General features: G+C 43.4%; 1 protein-coding gene and 1 long non-coding RNA gene across 5 annotated transcripts in view; one reads left to right on the top strand and one right to left on the bottom strand.

The window, feature by feature from the left end:
* Positions 1–22879, top strand: part of MAP3K7CL (MAP3K7 C-terminal like) — a 75359-nt gene that overhangs the window by 17713 nt on the left and 34767 nt on the right. Inside the window, exon 1 of one of the 4 annotated variants that reach the window (XM_075593915.1) lies at positions 22186–22578. The exons of 1 other annotated variant lie outside the window; for it this stretch is intronic. The gene's annotated coding sequence lies outside the window, so the exon portion shown is untranslated. Of the gene's footprint in view, positions 1–22185; positions 22579–22720; positions 22851–22879 lie in introns of those variants that run through there. 2 more of the 4 variants (XM_075593913.1, XM_075593914.1) reach the window with 2 other exon arrangements.
* LOC142490897 (uncharacterized) lies at positions 1479–3520 on the bottom strand. Its single transcript, XR_012800134.1, has 3 exons — positions 3394–3520; positions 1922–1999; positions 1479–1556 (listed from the first exon to the last, which is right to left on the bottom strand). It is a non-coding gene; the product is annotated as an uncharacterized LOC142490897 (long non-coding RNA).

Genomic DNA, 22879 nt, shown 5'->3' with positions numbered 1-22879 from the left:
ACACACACACACACACACACACACACACTCAGTGTGTGTATATATATTTTTATACATTCTGAGATGTTATTGAAACAAGAACACACAAATGATTAAAGGACAAAATTAGAATGCCCAAGCAAGGCAAAGGTAAGTAATAATTTACACATAATCCTGCTGTACACGTACAAGAAAGATGTTTGCAGTTACTTAGGTGTTTTTATAAATGCATGTGACTAATATGCATATGCAATTCTTACATCAATTAACACACCCAAATGCAATGTTTTGCTGCAAAGTCAATGGCAGCTTCTCTAAACTTTGCAACTGGTTCCAGGTGGACCATTACTGAACAGACGATTAATACATAAATATTTATAACACTATTCATTAATTGAGTGTTAACATTTCCAAAACTTCACGTGTACAAGAACATACTTGAAAGTTTGGAAACAACACAGTCTTCAGCATACATACAATAGTAATTAGATAATGTGAAGTCAACAAAACAAGGCCAAAGACATATTTTCTGAATTATAACATTTATTTTTTTTGTTCCTTTTGCGAGCGAGTAACAGGCCTGCTTGTTGTCTCTTGAATTTTCCTTTTTCTTTTGCCACCAACTTTAGGCACAGCAGAGCCACTTTGAGTGGCCTCTGGCACTTCACGGGCAGGGCTTGTGGGCAGTGACTCACCTACAGGGCTTTTGGGCAGTGACTGTTCACCTACGGGGCTTGTGGCCAGTGACTCACCTACAGGGCTTGTGGCCAGTGATTCACCTACAGGGCTTTTGGGCAGTGATTCACCTACAGGGCTTTTGGGCAGTGATTCACCTACAGGGCTTTTGGGCAGTGATTCACCTACAGGGCTTTTGGGCAGTGATTCACCTACAGGGCTTTTGGGTAGTGACTGTGAGCAAGTTGGTAGACACTGCACAAGTGATGGTTGGTCTGTTTCATGTGTGTCTTTTGTTGTTTTTGACCAAAAACTGGTCAGTAGTAACTGCTTGTATTTTGTTTTTGTGGGCTCCTTTGTAGGTGTCAGCTGCTGATTTTGTACAGATGGCAGTGGTAGTATGTCGTCAGGAACCTGCACAGCAATCTCTGCTACTTGACCGGTAACATTTGGGCCTGGTGAATGAATATCAGATGAATGTGGTGAAAACTGACCTGCATGAACAGATCCTGGCTGGGAGGTGTTGAATTGTGGTACATTAGTCATTCTCCAGTAATTAGCTTGTGTTTGCTGAACAACTAATGCTTCGAATGAGGTGTTGATTTTTTGCAACTGTTTCGGCACTTCAATGAAGACTCTGTGGAGATGTGCCAATTGTGAAACTGTTTCTTCCTGCAGTGCAATCATCCTTTCCAGCACTGTCATGAAGTCAGAATGGCGACGATTTTCTGCTTCCACAATTTTTCCCTCAGAAGCTACAATTGCATCGTATGTCGTATTTGCTGGACGATTTGCCGGTAAAACAGTTTCAATTGGAACGTCTTCATGGTCACTTGCTTCTATTTGTGTGTGTATGGCGGTGGCGTCATCATCATCATCATCATAATCCTCTTCATCATGTTCTACAAATAAATGTACAAATTATTAAATGTCATGTTAATCTCTGCTGTGTTACTATGTAATTGTACTGTGTCATAAGTAACAACTAACATGTTTCCATACGTTTTATAACCTCACATTAAAAACTACCTTGACTTAAGAATAATGTTTGGACTCAGTATGAAATATGAGTGAATGAAAACTTGCTGTAAACTCAAAACTCCTACATGATAGTTAACATCACTAACACAATACAAGTTGCCTTACACTTCATTTTCACTGACACTAAGTAATCCTATTTAAAGAAGATGTGCAAAACAAATAATGAACATGACAACATAACATATAGAAGAGCACATATTATATGGCCACCAACTGATACACTCACCTTCTAGGTGTGTTGAGCTGGCTGACCCAGGTGAAGACACTTGTTCAGTCTCAGGTGACACATGTCCTTCAGGGGCAACTATATATAACAATAACATAAGTTTTACATTTACATGTGTAAATATTGAACAAACAGTTATTGTATGTTCTGTATTTATGAGTATCTAACAGCATCATTTCCTTAACCCAAAATGTGTGTGTGAAAGTGAACATAAATAGTTGTAATAACAATGTACATGCCTGTGTACTTAGAAGTTTTGAGTTCCCTAACATACAACATACTATGGTTCTGCAGTAATGCGTGAGGAAAAATACATTAAATTAGTACATAAAAATCATATGTTGTGTAGTGATATCAGTATCATAATGTACATAACTATCATGAGATGACCATTCACAATGGTTATCATGAAGGTGGTCATATTGCAAAAAGTGTTGTTTTTGGTAGAGGATATGTGTGGTACATTAATATAAGATGTGGCACACATGAATGTGGCTGTGACTAAACAAGACAAGACATGCAGTGTGTGATAATGTGTCGTTGATAGTAGTTCAACTATAGATATGAGTGAACTAATGTGTGACGTACGGTTTGATAAGTAATGAGTTGTTGGGGCATTTAGTAGCTAAAGTGAAGCTTTCAAATGAGTGTGATTAACTTCAGTTGTGCTAGTGAGGTTGTAAGAACGGTTTTCCCTTCCCCAAAAAGCCTAATGAGCCACACCTTTCAATTACTTGAAACAGGTGAAAATGGTGTGAACTAAGTTGCCCCTAAAATGAGGCTGTAATTAGTGTGTGTGCTGAACCCCACCCCCTCTGTTGAAGTGTATGCTGTGATGAGATATTAATTGCAGCTGCTTTAACACAATGGTAGATGAGCTAAATAGTCGTGTGCAGTTTTGAAGTTATGAAAACAATGACATAAAATATGATACGTGTGCCTCATTATGCTGTCTGTATATGACTTAAAGCAAAAATGGACCTTTTCATAAACAACTATAGATGTGTTAGTGCAAGTGATGTTTGTAGGCCGTTGCATGCAATATATTTGATGCATGCTTAAAATAGGCAGTAATGTCATGTTTGTCGGAGTAAAATAAATAAATACACAATAATATTCTACATATTTCTGTTCTGTACCTGTAGCTAGTAATAATTTCTGATTAACATGTGTTACACATGTGTACTACCCTGTTGTTCCCCATCTTCGCCCACCATCAATTGCTTCCACTGCAGCAATGCATTTTGGGAATTCACATGTAAATGAGCACGCAATGGCACGTGCTCAATTAGTTACTGCTTTTAGTAGGACTACAACATATATGTCTATTTAGATATATATATATATACAGAATCAGACATATACATATATAGATGCAGGTATGCTTATATTGTGAAGACAGTATAAAAAGCAGTGTAACTATGCAAAATAACTGTAAGCAACGACACGCCTAGTACAGTAATATTTCTCACCTGGTGGAAATTGTGAGGGGTAAATTCCTATATCACGGTCACCAGGTAAGCCTTCCACGACGACGGGAAGTAATTTTGCCCGAAGCAGCTCCTCCAATGGACTTAATATGAGACGTTGTGGTGTGGGCCCACCTCCAGTGCCAGTAGCATGCACGCGTTGGTGTTGTATTTTCTTTTTCAATTTGGACCTAATATCATCAAATCTCTTGTGACAATTCCGCTTGTCCCTCACATGATTCCCACACGCATTGACACCAATGACTATTGTGTCCCACATTTCTTTTCTGCTTGCTGAACTTGTCCGCCCTTGAAAAACATATCAAATATATGAGGTAAATGAATAATAATATAAGCACCAGTTTCCTACACTGCTAGCTGTTCCAAGAGATAGCAAACATGCTGTTTTATGTGTAATATGTGAAGCACATGAGCATTCACTACTAAACCTATACATGTAAGCAAGGTTGCATTCATATTGTATGCAGTTATGGCAAATTGACCGCCTGTGTTTAGTTGTCCTTGTAAGGCATGATAAAAAGCTGTGTTTCCAGACTAATTAACATAGAAAGATATTGTGAAGCCATATTTGCATATGAACAAAACTCAGATGACCTAGGATCACATGTATTTGAATAATAAATGTAAATGTACACTTACCTAGTAAATGTCCATATATACTGTCATAGTGCTCCAGAATGCCAGTGACAAGAGCTGTATTTTCCTGGTCATTGAAGCGAGGATTACGTGGCTTCTCCACACGTTTCTTCCGAGCAGGTTTAGGGTCAGAGCTTGGCTGGTGCTGACTGGACTCTCCTTCTTCCAATGGAAGAGCCTCCAAAAGCTGCCCACCAGCAAGCACGCCACCACCATCCACCCCATCAGCAACTGCGCCACCAGCAGCACTCCCAGCACCAGCACTCCCACTCCTAGCACCAGCACTCACACTCCTAGCACCAGCACTCACACTCCTAGCACCAGCACTCACACTCCTAGCACCAGCACTCACACTCCTAGCACCAGCACTCCCAGCACCAGCACTCCCACTCCCAGCAACAGCACTCCCACTCCCAGCACCAGCACTCCCACTCCCAGCAACAGCACTCCCACTCGCAGCACCAGCACTCCCACTCCCTGCAACACCACTCTCACTCTCAGCAACATCACTCCCCTGAACAGTACGTTCACTCCGACACGTACTCCCACGAGTAGCACTCCCACTCCCACCAGCATCACTCTTCCCACGCTTTGCGGGCATACTTCCAGCACTCACAAAAAACAGACAATAAATGTACAGGCAATCACACGAAACACTTCCACATATAAAACAAGACAAAGATGTAAACAAAACAACAATGGACAAAGCTCACCCAATACACAACAAGTCTCTCAGTCAATATGCAAATCTTCAAACAGCCAGCTCTGTGCGTCTCTCTCTCTCTCACTCCCAACAACACAGAGAATGATTAGCAGTACACGTTGCCTTTAAATATGGCGCGCAATCCAAAACATGCTTGTTTCGCCTGATTCAGCAAGATTTGTGATTGGGCAACCTATCAGCACCGCGCCACGCACGCCGATACACCTGTGTGTGATCGGCTAATCATCGTGAGAGTGGGCGGATTTGTTTTCGGGTTGATTTTGAATGTATTCGGCACTTACTGCATACGGAGAGGAAAAAACGCCAATAACATGACTAATCGGTAAGATTGCCGATTTCACATAATCGACGCTTACTGCATGAGGCCCTATATCTGTATTTTACAACAATGCATAACCATCAGGTTATATGTGTCAGTGTATAGTGCGAAGTATAACCTGACGGCACAATACACTGACTCAGAATATGTAGCCTGCAGCACAATACACTGGAAACAAACAAAAAGAGAACGGTTACCTGCGGGAGGTTTGCTTAGACACCCGCTTCTACCCCGTGTTCACACACTCATCCATTGTTTACAATTGGACTACAGGGATAAGTCTGAAGAGCAACGTAATGCAGCCATTTTTATACATCTACTACTTATGAGATTTGCTCACCGTGGAGATATAGGATGTACACTGGCGACACACTTTATCGCAGTGCGGCCAGATCCGCAAGCCGGGAGATTTCCCGGCTTGCTAGTGGCCGCCCCTCGGCGTGCCGCGCGTCATAGACGCGCGGTCACGCGTCTTCGGGAGCCTGCGCCCCCTGCACGCGTGTCCAGGGCTCCCCGAGGGAGCCCTGGTGTCCCGCGATCTGCGGGACGGCGGCAGGGGGTTCCGGGGGACCCGGCGGACCCGGCAGCGGGAGGGAGAGCGCCCCGATCGGAGGGCGCTCTTCCGCTGCTTCGGCGCGCGCCCGTCACACTCGGGCGCGCGCCAGGCTACTGCTGCGGCACAGAACGGGCAAATGCTCGAATAAACTGTGCCGCAGCAGTAGTGCTGGCTCCATATTATTAATATCTGTTGTTGGCTTATTCATATGCTCCCATGGCTCCAAACGTCACCTAACTGATAAGGCTGTGGACAGTACATACTACCTTCACGGTCGCTATTTTCTATTTTGGGTCACTGTACCCTTAGCCATTTTTGGCTTGCGTGACTTCTTTTAGAGGCATTTATTGGCATTTATCCACCAGCTGCAACTTGCTGGTTATAACTTTCCTCTATTGGAAATAAGCAAACTGTGCTATCATTTAAAATGTTTTTATTGTACTCACCATATTCATTATAGTCTTGTCCGAATATTTTAATGTATATCAAATAAATAGTTATTTTAACCTACTAATTACGCAACACAGAATCACAGAATCACTGTCTATTTGCTTATCAATATTGTTTAAGGGTACTTTCCCATATACAGACACTGAGTGCACGACATAGGGACTTATCTGTTTGGTAGTGTGTCTGCTCTATCTGTGTCTTCTTTCCGTTGTTCAGCACTATACACTGACCCAGGATATAACCTGACAGAGTACAAGGGGAGGGGAGGGGGAGAGGGGGTGACACATGGGGGCAGTGGGGAATACGGGGGAAGATGTGGAGCACTTGGGATCATGGAGCGAGACAGTTTGGGTGACAAGAGGGAGGCAGTTGGAGTGACAAGAGGGAGGCAGTTGGAGTGACGGGGAAGGCAGTTGGAAAGACAGCGGGGGACAGTTGGAAAGACAGCGGGGACAGTTGGAAAGACAGCGGGGGACAGTTGGATAGACAGCGGGGGTCAGTTGGAAAGACAGCGGGGGACAGTTGGAAAGACAGCGGGGGCAGTTGGAAAGACAGCGTGGGCAGTTGGAAAGACAGCGGGAGCAGTTGGAGTGACGGGAAAGTTCGAGTGACAGAGGGGCAGTGGTGGACAAGAGGGTGATAGGGGCAATGGAGCTCTCAGCAGATAGAGTGTATACTCACTGTACCTTATAAATAACACAAAGCCCAGCACACACTGTCTATAGAAAATAGAACAAATGAAAAGGGATAATGCCAAGAAGAAATGAAATGACATTTAATATGTAACACAAACGACCAGTATAAGAACCACATCCACTACATCAAAAATTGATAACATGCAATAATGAAAAAACAAAAACAGAGGGAATAATGGAGGGGGGAGAGGGCGGTGAATAAGGTACAAATACAATAGGGTCAAGACAACACATAGGTGGGTACAAACAATGGGGAAGCAGCAGGGGGGCAATGTTTCGGGGAACACCCCTTCGTCAGGCCCGTTCCCCCTCTCTCCAATGGAACAGAGGGGTACTTCCCTGTCCCCCAGACTCACAATAAAAACACAGGCTGGGCACAACGTGAGTCAATTGAGGTACCAGATTATCGACGGGATGAGAATTGGCCGACTGTTTTTGCCTGTTATATGTTTTTTATTATTGCATGTTATCAATTTTTGATGTAGTGGATGTGGTTCTTATACTGGTGGTTTGTGTTACATATTAAATGTCATTTCATTTCTTCTTGGCATTATCCCTTTTCATTTGTTCTATTATCTATAGACCGTGTGTGCTGGGCTTTGTGTTATTTATATTGTATATTGGAGGTATTGGGTCCTCCGTAGTCCGTTGCACCCTGCAAAAATTCTCTTGCTTTCCAGTGTGTGCTGTATATCATTGTTCTGTTCTGTTATATTTACTCACTGTACCTTGTGCTGCTTGGGAGCCCACCGGGTGTTGCTGGTCGATAGGAGCTCAGGAGCTCAGGAGAGTAGCTTCTTGGAGAGCGCTCAGGCTTTTCTTCTTCCATGTATCTATGGTCTCTCTTGCTGCAGCCACCAGGAAGCACTGAAGGGCCACATGTCAGCATGAAAATGCCCTGGGTTTGCACCAAGATGGACTTGATACATAGCCCCCAAAATGTGTATTTAGATACAATACAATATATATTTTTATTTTCAGTAAATATCCCAAAATATATATGTATATTTTAATATTCTCTTTTGGTATCTATCTATCTATCTATCTATCTATCTATCTATCTATCTATCTATCTATCTATCTATCTATTGTGACATAGTCCAAAGATGTTAGGCAGCTTTCTGCCCCATTTTAGAGCAGAAAGTGCAGGAATAGCTAAAAATGATCCGTTCCACATCTTCCCATTAACTCAGGCAGCTGGATGGAAAATCCAGACCACAGATTACAATGGCTCTAGTTCTCCCTCACCTGCTCTTCTAATCACATGCACAGGTACTTAGAGCAGAGAGGTTTTGCATTTCATTCTCTCTCCTTAGAGCCTGGAGGCTGGGGGTATCGCTGCTCCCCTGTTTCCAGTGTCGGGGTTGACGGCTCCTCCACGTATCACAGTACCAGAGGATTTGCCTGGACACCACAAGCAGATAAGACAAAACAAATGGTTACTGCTGTTGCTAAAAGACTGTGCTGTATCTTGTGACCCTAAATGAGAGAGCATTGTTTTAAGCTGGGGAACCAGTTTAGTTGGCCAGCAGCTGTTAGAGAGACTGATTCTGATGTGTAGTTAGATCCCTGAAAGGGATAGGATTTTGCTTATATGATTTTGGTTTTATTTCTTGAAATAACAGTGTGGGAAATATTGTAACACTGAAATATGTGAACTGCTGAATGAAAGTATCTGAGTACCTCTAACCTTCACATGTTAAAGCTGCAGTACCTTACTTGGATGAAAATAAAGCAGGCAGAAGCCTGAGTTAAGCAGCATAATACTTTGCATGATCCTGTTTGTTGTATAATTAACCCTAGAAGACTGTGTCGGGAAGAACCCAGACAGACGTCAGCACTACAAAAGAGGGGCGTTTGTCACACCTATCTATCTATCTATCTATCTATCTATCTATCTATCTATCTATCTATCTATCTATCTATCTATCTATCTATCTTTGTATCATCGTCAACATTTCTGTATTGATCAGGTTCCCATATCTATAGGCAGATAAGTATTGGAAATGGAGGAAGCACACAGGAGCCTTGGATAGAGTTAAAAAAAAAAAAAACTTCTGTTGTATTAATTATTTATTTATTTATTTATTTATAAAATATTTTACCAGGAAGTAATACATTGAGAGTTACCTCTCGTTTTCAAGTATGTCCTGGGCACAGAGTAAAACAAATAATACATGGTTACAAATACAGTTACATAAATGAACAAGGTATACATTTATATACAAGACATTGCATGCACAGTTAAAGAAAATATATATTATGAGCGTATGAAACAGTTACAGACCAGATTAAAGTGTGAGACAGCCTTAGATTTGAAAGAACTTAAGCTGGTGGTGGATATGAGAGTCTCTGGTAGGTTGTTCCAGTTTTGGGGTGCACGGAAGGAGAAGGAGGAACGTCCGGATACTTTGTTGAGTCTTGGGACCATGAATAGTCTTTTGGAGTCTGATCTCAGGTGATAGGTACTGCATGTGGTAGGGGTGAGGAGCTTGTTCAGGTAGCTGGGTAGCTTGCCCAGAAAGTATTTGAGGGTGAGACAGGAAAGGTGAACTTTGCGCCTAGACTCTAGTGTTGACCAATCTAGTTCTTTGAGCATTTCGCAGTGATGTGTGTTGTAGTTGCATTGGAGAACAAAACGACAAATTGAATTGTAGAGGGTGTCAAGTTTGCTAAGGTGGGTTTGAGGAGCCGAGCCATATACTATGTCTCCATAGTCAATAATTGGCATTAGCATCTGCTGTGCAATACGCTTTCTGACCAGGAGACTTAGGGAGGATTTGTTCCTGTAAAGTACCCCTAGTTTGGCATAGGTCTTGGTTGTCAGGGTATCAATGTGCATCCCGAATGTTAAGTGGGAGTCAAACCATAAGCCCAGGTATTTAAAACTAGTGACAGGTGTTAGGGTGGTTTTAGCGTTGGTTCTAATCAGGAGCTCAGTCACTGGAAGCTTTACAAATTTAGTCTTGGTCCCAAATACCATTGTTACAGTCTTGTCAGTGTTTAAAAACAGTTTGTTTTGGGAAATCCAGTTTTCGAGTCTCAAAAAGTCAGACTGAAGTATGTGTTGAAGGTCAGAGAGGCTATGGCTGTGTGCATACAGGATTGTGTCATCTGCATACATGTGTATTGAGGCTTCCTTACAAGCTGTGGGAAGATCATTAATGAACACTGAGAAGAGTAGGGGCCCCAGAACAGAGCCTTGCGGGACACCACAAGTGATATCCAGGGGGTTGGAGTTAGAGCCTGAGATGGACACATGTTGGGATCTTCCTGATAGGTAGGACTGAAACCAGTTTAAAGCATGTTTCCCTATTCCAGAGCTCTGGAGTTTGTTAAGCAGGATAGCATGATCAACTGTGTCAAAAGCCTTTGCAAAATCTAGGAATACTGCACCAGTGAGTTGTCCCCGTTCCATTCCACACTGGATTTCATTGCAAACTTTTAGCAGGGTAGTTACGGTGGAGTGTTTGGGACGAAACCCAGACTGGAATTGGCTAGGGAAATTTGTCTTGGTGTAGAAATCGCTTAATTGGGAGTGGACACATTTTTCCATAACTTTGGATAGAATTGGGAGAAGTGAGATTGGCCTGTAGTTTGAGACAGTGTTTTTGTCCCCACTTTTGAAGATTGGGACAACTCTGGCAGTTTTCCAGGTCTTAGGGATATGGCCTGCAGACAGGATAGAGTTGACTATGGACGCAATTGGTTTGGCAATGGCTGGGGCACCAAGTCGTAGGAACCTAGATTGTAGTAAGTCGGGTCCACATTGGCTGCTTAGTTTTAGTTTGAGGAGCGCTTGTGTAATCTCCTCTTCAGATACTGGGCTAAATTGAAAATTGTGGGCAGTGTTGGGAGGGAGTGGGACTATAGGGGTACTCCCAGGATGAGATTCAGGTTTGGGGTTTGTGCTGCGTTTCGCTAATAAGTTAGTGGCACACCCCACAAAGTAATCATTGAATGCATTTGCAATGTCAGTGGGGTTTGTCAGAGTAATATCCCCCTTAGTGATATTACTTGGTTGTTGATGGTTAGGAGGCTGGAATATATTGTTGATAACCTTCCAGAAATTAGCTGGGTTTGATGTATTCTGGAGGAGATTGTCAGAGTAATATTGTGCTTTTGCATGCCTTGTTTGCCTTGTGCACACGTTCCGCAGGCATCTGTAGTGATTGAGATCCTTGGTAGTGCCAGTTACTTTGTAGCTTTTCCACAAGGCATCCCTGAACTGGTAGAGTGCTATAAGGTCAGGTGTAACCCATGGAAGGTGGGCCCCCCGTACCCTTATTTTGCGTAGTGGAGCATGGGTATCGCAGAGTTTTAAGAACTCGGATTGGAAATAGTCGAGCGCAGAGTCAGGGTCGGGGATTAAATCGATTCTGTGCCATGGGCAGTTGGTAAGGTCATCCAGAAACTGTTGTGGGTTAAAGTTTTTAAATGTTCTAGTGAGGAGAACTTTGGGGCTTGAATGGGGCGGTTTAATTTTCCTTACACAGTACACTATTGCATGGTCACTGAAAATGTCAGGAAGGATGCCAGAGGATTGGATTCTGCTGGGGTTTGAGGAGAGAATCCAGTCTAGCAAGGAATGGTTATGCGACTTCAGGTTTATTCGTGTCGGTTGGGAAATGAGTTGCGATAGGTTAAGTGACTTGAGTTGTATCTGGATTTTGTGGTTTTTAGGGTCAAGCCAATTGAAGTTGAAATCCCCAAGAACTAGCAGCTCACTCTTCTCATTCAGAGAGGAAATGGAGGCAAGGAATTGGGTGATATCAGTCAAGGATTGTAGAGGGGCTTTAGGGGGGCGGTAGATGCCAGCAAGCAAGATGGGCTTAGAAAAGGGGAGGCAGATTTTGCCAACTAGAGTTTCAAAAGAGGGTGGACTTGGTGGGCAATGTAGCAGTGTAAATTGTAAGGTGTCTGCAATATAAAATAACACCCCTCCTCCTCTCTTTGACCTATCTCTCCTAAAAATGGAGTATCCCTGAATGGCGATATTTGCATCAGGGGTTTTAGAGGATAGCCATGTTTCTGTAAGAACGATGGCTTTGGGTTTATGCATAAGGCACCATGCCCTTAGTTCGTCTAGTTTGGGCAGCAGGCTCCGGATGTTTATATGGGCGACAGATAGCCCTTTTTGGAATTTAAAGGTGGAATTCTCAGGGGCATGGGGCAGAGCTGAAATGGGAGGACCTGGGTTAGTTTCAATATCACCTGCTAGAGAGAGTAATAGTATGAGAAGAAATTTGGGTAGTTGTTTACAAGTTGTAAATTTGTGGTGTTTTCCATTAGAGTGAGCAGTAGTTGGTGTGCTGGTTTTTAGAGTTCTCCACCAACATTCCATAGATAATGAAAGGCTTTTGAGTAGTCCAGGGTGTATGGTGATGTTGGGTGCGGGCCAGGATGGAGGAGTTTGTAGTGGATAGAGGGAGTAACATCTCCATGAGGCCAGGAGAAAGAAAAAAGTTAGAAGACATAGCAGGTTCATGATGCCAGAGGTAGACAGTGCTGCAAGGAGCTGTTGTGAGCAGAGTGAGTGTGTGCAGACTAAACAGCAGGGGTGAACCTGTACCTTGTCATGTGTTTTGCTGCATTGCAATGCTAGGGTCAATTCAGGGTTTCAGTGTTTTGTGCAGTCAGTTTTGGGAGAGGCTGCAGTGAAAGAAGTTGTAAAGGGGTGGGGGGTTAAACTATGCAGGCTAACAAGCATGGGATCATAGTGTGATCTGAATAGCTTACCGTTTGTTGTCTTGAGTAAAAGAGTGTGCAGTCCCCAGTCACCACTAGTCAAACTGTAGTCTAACTGTATCACTTAAAAACCTCACTTTAAATGCCTCACTGCCTAATGCAGTTCTGTTGTATTAATGCATCAGAGCAGGTCTGAAGAAAGGACAGGGTTGTCCAGAAACGTCAATGTTTGCATACCTGCTCTGATGTATTAATACAACAGAAGTTCTTTTGAACTCTATCCAATACCACATGTATTACTGCTGTGAAGCGCTATGTACATTAATGGCGCTATATAAATAAAGACATACAATACAATACAAAAGGCTCCTGTGTGCTTCCTCCATTTCCGATACTTATCTATACTATACGTGGATCCAGCTTTGAGACGCCGGGGTCAACAGAGGGTGAACACCAGGAGGCAATATTGTTAATTTATTCTTTACAAGCAGTAGTGTGCCACTCTCACACACCTACTTCCATATCTATAGATAAATAGATCAGTTGATTGATTTTCCATTGCAAATATATACATATATAAATGTCCAGCTTCCACCTCCCATTTAAGCACACCATAAATTGGATCTTGGCACCTCCTCTCTGTAATATTATTATTCCTTGAGTACCAAGTGAAACATATTTTTTAGTGCTAAGCTTTGCAAAGCTAAAAAGATCATAGCTCCACCACAAAAATGTAAGCTATGTCAAGGATGGATATTCATAAATCACTTCTATGAGTTTCTAAACATAACCTTCTGGAACACTTGTTGTGCAATATATTTATAACAAATAAAATGCAACTGTTTAATCTGCCCATATTTGGTGCTTTTAATTATGCTAGACCTTTATTATCATGATATTAAATCTATGTATGTTGGAGTTGCAACAAGAGGCAAAGCACATCCAGCCATGCAACAGTTTCTGTAACAGGCTCATTCAGAATGAAAAAGAAATCATAAGATCATACGGTAGGCTTAAACGGCCAAAAATAGAATATTCTTGTGCACTCCTCCCATGGGTTTTTTTTAGAGTCCAATTACTTATCTGACCGGTGCTCTTATCTCGAGGGGGCCCCCTGCTTGGTCCTGTAGGATTACTGTAGGTTTGCCAGGTGGCTTGTCCAACAATACTGGTGCGACACGTGCGAGAATCGTTGGTGGGGAAGAATGTTATTTATGAATGACCTGACTGTTACATCATTTTTTTCTAAATTTCACTCCATGCACCAATTTTATATTCTGTTTCGTAAAAAGTCTGGGGAGGAGTTTTGGGAGGGAGCGCCCTTCCAAGGATTTTTTTAAGAAATAGAATACGAAATGGTGCAAATTTATGCAAATTGGTGCATGCTTGGAGTGAAATTTAGAACAAATTACGTAACAGTCAGATCATTTATAAATAACATACCTGCAGTCATACATGGCGAGCAATACTGATCTTAATGCTCCTCTCCCACAAATTCCCTCATCCTCTCTCACCGCCCCTCCTCCTCTTTCACCCCCCTCCCCTCATCCTCTCTCCCCCTCATCCTCTCTCACCCCCCCCCCCCCTCATCCTCTCTCACCCCTACAGGACAGCCACAGAAAAAACACACGCACACACACACACCAGGACAAAACAGTACAAGTACAGACACACACACCAGGACAAAACAGAACAAATACACACAGGACACCACCTCACCTCTCTCTGCTCCATGATTTTTCTCGCTCTTCGGCCACACCCTCAGGCTCCTGCCGCCTCCATCCTGATTGGCTGCATTACACGGCGGGGCATCTGCTGCTGTTGAAGATAAATTGGAACCACAAAACTGTGGATACTCAAAGATAAAGCGTGGGACACCACGTGAAACGCGTCAGAGTGATCTTTTGGCTGTTTTTAATATGCCTACAATAAATTTTTGCACCTAGATCTTTGCAGTTTGCAGTTTTGTGGTTACAATTTATCTTCAACAGCAGCAGATGCACCGCCGTTTTTCCTCTACCTTCTGCAGTTACTCCTGGGTAGGAGCACGCCGACAGGACCAGGATATCCTCCAAGGTCAGCAGTGAGTAATGAATTTTACTTCGTTTATGTGATCAGTCCTTCACATGACCCAGATTACCACATAAGATATACCTATGCAGGCTAGTGGCTAGTATATGGGAGTGTGTTTATTATTGGACAATTTGGATTCCTGAGTTTTATGAACTGTCTCATGCAATGAATATTGTTGATATATTATATCAAAGCATAGTCTGCTCCAGGTTAGCATCACAAGAGGGGGCTCCCCCTCCTCTTTCCTTTTGCATTGGCTGCATTACACGGCAGCAGCCAAACAGGATGGATGAAGCTACCCAGCCCCCTAGCAGCAGCAGCCCTCCTCTATCCCTTCTCAGGGGAAATTCCACAATTCCAGCCGCCCTGCTGGCAGGTTACTAAGTCCAGAGAGGTAATACATGTCCGGTATTATCTCAAATTTTTTACCGGACAGAGTAACCAAATACCGGGCAGTCTGGTTCAATACCGGACACCTGGCAACCCTACTAGTAGGATACTCTAACTGTAGAAGAAGAAAATGGGCACTTTGGATTGTGCAGCAAATGGGCTTTATTATGCGATAGCCATGCTAAAAAGGGACACAGGGCACAGAAGAGAAGGGGGGCATGATGGTAGGGTGAGATTCCCTTAGTGATGTATGGACAGCTGGGGGTAAATTGGGCTCCTGGGCGGAGAAGGAAGGATTGTGGGGACTAGAGTTAGGGATTTATTATACGGGGGCACAGGAGATGACCTCTTTGTCTGCTGGCCTGCAAGGTTCCAGCACAGCAGCAGGTGACTGAGGCAGCAGTATGTCCCCAAGAGGTCCGCCGGTGGATACAGATAGCTAGATTTACCCTCTCGAAGTCTAGATTAGCTGAACAGAAAACTGCATTGTTGATCAATTCTGCAAATGTTACTAAATGACATGCTTATTAGCATGTCACTTAAAGATTATTTTCTCTTGAATGATGGATGCACCGTTTATTTTCAAGGAGGGAAATCCATAGTTAATTTTTAAATAAAGTGTGAAAAATTCCACTTCAGAGTAAACACGAATGATGACAAAGTGCAACATTTTTACAGGGGCACAACTACCACTTAAAGGTGAACATGCTGTATTATCAACTTGCTCTGATACCCTTTAGATCAGGGGTTTTCAACCTTCTGCTCTCTCAGGGCACCCCTAATCACACTGCTCAGTTGCTGAGGCACCCCCACAACAGGACAGGGTCACAGAAAACACAGGGCAGAGAGACACAGGAGACAGAGACAGACATTCAGAGGGTAAAGAGGGGCAGGGAGTCATAGGGGGACAAGAGTCACAGGAGTTAGAGGGGGCAGAGGGTCACAGAAGTCAGACGGGGCAGAGGGTCACAGGAGTCAGAGGGGGCAGAGGGACAGAGGGTCACAGGAGTCAGAGGGGACAGATGGTCACAGGAGGCAGAGGGTCACATGAGTCATAGGGGGCAGAGGGTCACAGGAGTCAGAGGGGGCAGAGGGTCACAGGAGTCAGAGGGGGCAGAGGGTCAGAGGGGACAGAGGGTCACAGGAGTCAGAGGGGCAGAGGGTCACAGGAGTCATAGGGGGCAGAGGGTCACAGGAGTTATAGGGGGCAGAGGGTCACAGGAGTCATAGGGGTCACAGGAGTCAGAGGGGGCAGAGGGCAGAGGGTCAGGAATCAGAGTGGGCAGAAGGTCACAGGAGTCAGGGGGCAGAGGGTCACAGGAGTCAGAGGGGGCAGAGTGTCACAGGAGTCAGAGGGGGCAGAGTGTCACAGGAGTCAGAGGGGGCAGAGGGTCACAGGAGTCAGAGGGTCACAGGAGTCAGAGGGGGCAGAGGGTCACAGGAGTTAGAGGGGGCAGAGGGTCACAGGAGTTAGAAGGGGTCACAGGAGTCAGAGGGGGCAGAGGGTCAGGAATCAGAGTGGGCAGAGGGTCACAGGAGTCAGGGGGCAGAGGGTCACAGGAGTCAGAGGGGGCAGAGTGTCACAGGAGTCAGAGGGGGCAGAGTGTCACAGGAGTCAGAGGGTCACGGGAGTCAGAGGGTCAGAGAGGTCAGAGGAGGCAGAGGGTCACATGAGTCAGAGGGGGCAGAGGGTCAAAGGAGTTAGAGGGGGCAGAGGGTCACAGGAGTTAGAAGGGGCAGAGGGTCACAGGAGTTAGAAGGGGCAGAGGGTCACAAGAGTTAGAGAGGGGACAGAGGGTCACAGGAGTCAGAGGGGGCAGAGGGTCACAGGAGTCAGAGGGGGCAGAGGGTCACAGGATTCAAATGGGGCAGAGGGTCACAGGAGTCACAGGGGGCAGAGGGTCACAGGGGGCAGAGGGTCACAGGAGGCAGAGGGGGCAGAGGGTCAAAGGAGTCAGAGGGGGCAGAGGGTCAAAGGAGTCAGAGGAGGCAGAGGGTCACAGAAGGCAGAGGAGGCAGAGGGTCACAGGAGTCAGAGGAGGCAGAGGGTCACAGGAGTCTGAGGGGGCAGAGGGTCACAGGAGTCTGAGGGGGCAGAGGGTCACAGGAGTCAGAGGGGGCAGAGGGTCACAGGAGTTACAGGGAGCAGAGGGTCATCGAAAACACACACAGAAACAGAACAGTCACAGAAATACACACACACACACACACACACACACACACACACACACACACACACACACACACACACACACACACACACACACACACACACACACACACACACACGACAGAGACATTGCCTCTCCTCTCTTAGGCCAATGCTGCTTCCTCCTCCCAAAGGAAATCCTAAGGCACCAGGATGCGCGGAACCCCGGTTGGGAAACACTGTTCTAGATGGTGATAGAAAAATGTTCCCTCTGGGGATGGATTGTCATGTTGGTGAGGTGGATGGCAGGTACCACACTCAATTAACATGTCAGCATTTCTACAATGTGTTTTTTATCTTCTCTTAGAAAAGTTGAATGGGCTGAAGGCTAGAAGGCTAGAAGATGGCTTATGGCATAGCACCACTTAGTAAATATATGTGTAACCCTTTGTCCTAGGTGCTGGGAGTATATGTGTAATAGAGCAAGGGACCATCCTCAGTGACAATAAAGGAACAAACCACCACAACCCTGCTTTTCACCATTATCACCTAGCATACGGTGCTTCCACTGCAGCAAAGAATTCTGGGAAATGACATGCAAATGAGCACACAGTGCCACCTTTTGTCTCAGGTCCATTATTACATGGAGCCCTTTAGTCAATTCTTGCTGTCTTAAACACAGCTTTTAAACATAGCCTGGGATGAGATGCAAAACCAGTGAACCCACTCACAGACAGACTGTTTCAACCTTTTGGGTCTCATCAGTGTGAGGTTGGTTGTACTGGTTTTGCAATTTGAGACTTTGGGTAGGTCTTCACTACACATTATTTAGGTTATGGTGGGTGAAAAGGTGACTAAAAACTTTCCACCGTATAGCATATAGCATATAAAAATATTACTCATGAGCAGATTCACATGTCATAGACCGGTATGCAACCGTGCTTTTCTCCATTATCACTTAGCATACTGCTGCGACACACTTTATTCGAGCAAATACCCGGTATGTACCTGGCAGATACCTGGAATGCGCCGCTCCTCACCTCTGACAAGCCCCGTTGCGTTTGCCTTCCCAGCCTGGGTTCATGCCTGGCTGATGGGCGGCTGATCTGTTAAATGATAATGATTAGGATTTAATAGGCTGCAATGCTTCGCGTGTCTACCAGATGGCATAAATTCATGAATTGTAATGCAGTATATATATATATATATATATATATATATATATATATATATATATATATATAATGTGCAGTATTGCAGCCAGCGGGAATAAAATGCTTCAATCCCTGCCTGGAAAATAACTCAATGCACTCGGGCAGAAAACAGTCACAAACCTCAATACACCCGGGTATACCCGAATTCGTGGGACCAACCGAGCTCGAATAAAGTGTGTCGCCAGTGTACAGTGCTTCCTCTAAAGCAAGGGATTCTGGGAAATGGCCACCTTTTGTCGGTAAGTCTTTTATTACACACACACATATCCACACACACACCCACACACACGTGTGTGTGTATACAGTAGTTACAAAGGCATCTTATATGTGTATTTAGATACAATGCTCTATCTTTACTTACAGTAAACATCCCAAAAATAAAGAAATACTAATTTTAACAGCTATCTATGTTTACATGAAAAAGGCATTGATAAGCTCATAAAAAAAAGTTTGATTACCCAGCTCAATAAGAAAATCATGTATAATTTGAAAATAAATCCATCTAATTTAATACAGCAATTCTGCCAACCTGATCCTTTTTGTAATGATAGAATGGGAACCTGGGGGATCCTCTGAACCCGAACTGCATTATTTTTAGCTCACTTCCTGTTTTTATAAAGGTATTTAAATTTGCGTCCCATAGAAAGACCCAATCAATGACATTGCAGATTCCTATTGGCTTGTGGCTCCGGCGAAATTTGGCGACCATATTGTTACTCGAGGAGGGAGATTTAAATCCAATAGCTACAGCAGTAATTACCTTGAAAACCAGGGAAAGGCCCTTCCGGTTCCCATTCTTTAATAAAAGAGGGATAAAAATAAAATGAGTGAGGAGGATTGCTTCTATAAAGTATCGCAATTCTAAAACTGAATGTCAACAATACAGTGGAAATTCAAGTATAATTATACCTATAGCAAGGCTATTTTTGTTAGCAAATATGATATATATATATATATATATATATATATATATATATATATATATATATATATATATATATATATATATATATATATATATATATATATATATATATATATATATATGTATCCAATCTAATACTGAATTTGAGTCTTGGAATTTTTGGCATTCTGGTATTCCACCTACCAGTCTTCCAGGAAATAAGTGTAACTCTACAGACTTTTGGAAAACACAGGCACATGCCTATGGGAATCCACTGGAAAAGCATTTTGGGGGACACTGTGGACAACATATTTAATTTGCTTATCATATCTCCTGTAGATTTGACCCATTTTTCTGACAGCATTTTAAAAGTGTTGATATGTTGTGATATGCTAGGCCAGCGTTATTATGAATTCTATACAAAATCAACTATATGTTATGTCCTGTTTACTACATTTTCCAGCATGTCAAATGGCTCAGGTCACATTTGTAAATACTCAGTTAACATATATGTAGCCATGCCTGGCTTGGCTACTAGTCTGCCCTCCCTGACATGTCAGCCTTGGTAACAGTGCAGACAGTGTCAGGGCCAATGCAGGGATTTTCCCCACAGAGCCGCTCCCTTGAGTGTTAGGGGAGGAGGTGGGCCAGGGACTGTGTTCTTCCCAATCCTGGGCTCAGACCTTGGACCTTACCCCTCTGTACTTAATGGGCGGCACACTCAAATTTAGTTAATGTCTCTCCCCCCTTGAGAGAGACAGGTATCACGCAGAAGTGTGCAGGGATCTGGCAGCTACTGTCCCCTCCCCCTTGGGGGAGTGAGGAGTAATTACCTTACCCCTGACTCTATTAGGGAGCCAGGGAAGAGCAAGGACTGCCCTTGGTGCCCTTGTCCAGGGGTGGATGTCCAGGAGCATCATGGGGGTGAAACCCAAGAAGTGTGCTGTGCAGTGTATGCTGATACATCTGATACTACAATAAAGTGTTCCTGTGTTCAAATATACTCCGGCCTGGTGTGCAATCTATCAGGGGGAGTAGTAGTAAATTCTTCTGCAGGGATTGTCTCCACATCCCTGGAGCCTGCAGCAGATGGAGGCGCTGATCACCATGTGATAGACTAGTCATCTACCCCAGAAGCCTGTCCTGATGTCCTCACTATCACCCACGGACGACTCAGCATCCTGTGAACCAGCAGGTAGCCAGCATCAAATACTCTGTAATAGGCAGATCTCCCAGAGAGTGGGGGAAACACTGTTATATATAAAATGGATGTACAATTCCATAGAACCAAGAGATGTCCAGGCTAAACTCAATTACTGTATACCATTGTCTTATTCTTTCAGATTCCCAATGACACTATTGTTAATTCTGATTTTGATAGTTCTACTATAGGGTTCTGTACTGTTTGATACTGTAGCTAAATATTTAAAAGAAAATTAAAAATGGTTCCAATAACACATTTTAACTTTTTTTTTTGTTGCTGGTCCTCATACCTAAACAAATAAATGTTCTTTATCTGCACAGCTGCTAGACCGGAAATATGTTGGCATATAGTTTACTCATTAAATTAGTAAATAAGTGCTAACTGCAATATATGGTTGAAATTGCATAATAGAGTTGAAAGTGCACAGAAGGCCTTGTTCGTGACAGGTATTTTTCATTATTTAAATATTGGTCATGAGTTATTAGATTAAGTAATTAGCTGTAAATTGAGCCTCTCTTATTGAACAAGCCTTCATTTATAGTCAAAATATATTTCTACTCAAATCCATCTGTCTATTCACAGTAGTATTGTAAATTACCACACTGAAACTGCTCTGAAAAAGCACACGCAACACATATTTCATTTGAATATTATTAAGATAGATATACTAATGGTGCCTTTTTTGGTCTTCTTTAAAAATATTAGAGATGGACAAATGTGTAAAAATTTCTTCGCAGTATTTTTGACGAAATTTGATTTGCGATCCAATATTTAACCTCAAATTTGGCACGGGAAAATTCAGGCGAATTTTCCTAAACCATATTCTCCAATTTGACAGGCAATTGTAAAAACAAAAATTTGTTATTCCGTTCATATTATTCGATTGTGAATGTACACAGAAATTTCCCCTAATGCCGACATTTGCACCGTTGCGGGGGCAGCCGTGCCCAAATACTTTGCCTGCCAAATATTATTATTATTACTTTTTTAAGTAGTTACTGTGCCTGTTTGCAGATTGAGCCACGAATATTCGCACCTGCGGATAAATGCCATACTCGTGGAAAAATGTTGAATGTCTGCAAAAAAATGTGCACATCTCTAATAAATACTGTATCCCCATTTTGCTTCACTGGTCCGTTTGGGGCACGTTTGACTGGTAATAAAGCATTACCAGAACAAGGAAATGAAGCTATCAGGAGAGCTTCCCAATTGGCCAGGGAGGCAACTCAGTTATTTTTTAAAATGTTACTTGATAGAAATAGAACTGTCAAATGTCACAGATTTTTGGCATTCTCGGTACAGAATTTCTAGCATCCACATCTTGTAGACTTCGACGGAGTCTCACTACTACAAATCAGTACATTTCTATTAAAATACCATTTGTCCCCAACTGTGGAGGTTGACAACTTTGTGTTTAAGTGAAAATAAAATTAATTAAGGTTGAAAAAAAAAACAAAAAAAACTTAAATAGATATTTTAGCCTCTTGTAAGGGTAAGTGAACCTTACATATTCTCAACTTACAGTGGTTGTTGGGATGTAAAACACTGAGCCTTCTTCTAATAACTAACCCTATTATTTGATAACCTGCTTGTAGCCTCTCCAAGTTGGCCATGTCATCCCCAGCTGATTGGAGACACAGACATTTTTGCTGACTGCAGTCACCCTATCTTTGCCAGTTAGCTGGAATAGACACAGACACTGATTGGGTCATGCTGAAAAAACATTCTTGTCCCGTGAAGTAAGTCTGTTTGTATTTTAGGTTTGCCAGGACTAATGAATTAAAAGCCTTGAACTCTCTTAAGGGTTGTCACTTTTTTTAAAGCCCCCCTGACGGGAGTAATTTCCCTTCTGAAGCATGACAACATATTAAATGTGCAGTGTAAGGAAGGAAGGGCAGGGAAAGTAGGATTGAGGAGAGAAGCGGAAAAAGGAAGGTGCTGGTGGTTGAGGGGGGAAAGCCATTTAGAAGTGCAGGTAGTCTCATGCGGCCATAACAGCTGCCCCAGCCTCTCAAACCCTGTCAGTGTGTTGCTATGCAGCAGGTGCCGACTTTACTCTTATTGACTCTTCACTCCATAAAGGCAAAGACAAGCCAAGGCAGTGGCTGACCCAGGGAGGATTACTCAAGTGCAGACACACTCAGCTGAGTGAGGTAAGGCAACAGGTGTGGAAACAGAACCAGACTGGTGAAGCTGTAACATCCCTTAATCTGCGTTCTCATACAGATTTGGGAAAGATACAACTGTCAGTATTGCAGGCAGTTGTGTTAGTCAGGCAGCTGCAGGTTAAGTTCCTGCTTAGGCACTTCAAACTCAGCACCCTGCTCTGCCACCCCATATGGTGACGGTAGCTACAGTATGTACAGAGCCAGCATGCTTGTAACGCGTGGAAACAAGGGGGGAAATGTGTTGGCAAAGGTTGTACAAGATATGCCCAGTAAGTGGGAAGAAGAAATAAGCGTAATG

Source organism: Ascaphus truei, chromosome 3 (assembly GCF_040206685.1).
Source record: "Ascaphus truei isolate aAscTru1 chromosome 3, aAscTru1.hap1, whole genome shotgun sequence".
NCBI classification, from domain to species: Eukaryota; Metazoa; Chordata; class Amphibia; order Anura; family Ascaphidae; genus Ascaphus; species Ascaphus truei.
The sequence above is the reverse complement of the archived record's forward strand: the minus strand, read 5'-3'. Positions and strand labels throughout refer to the sequence as shown.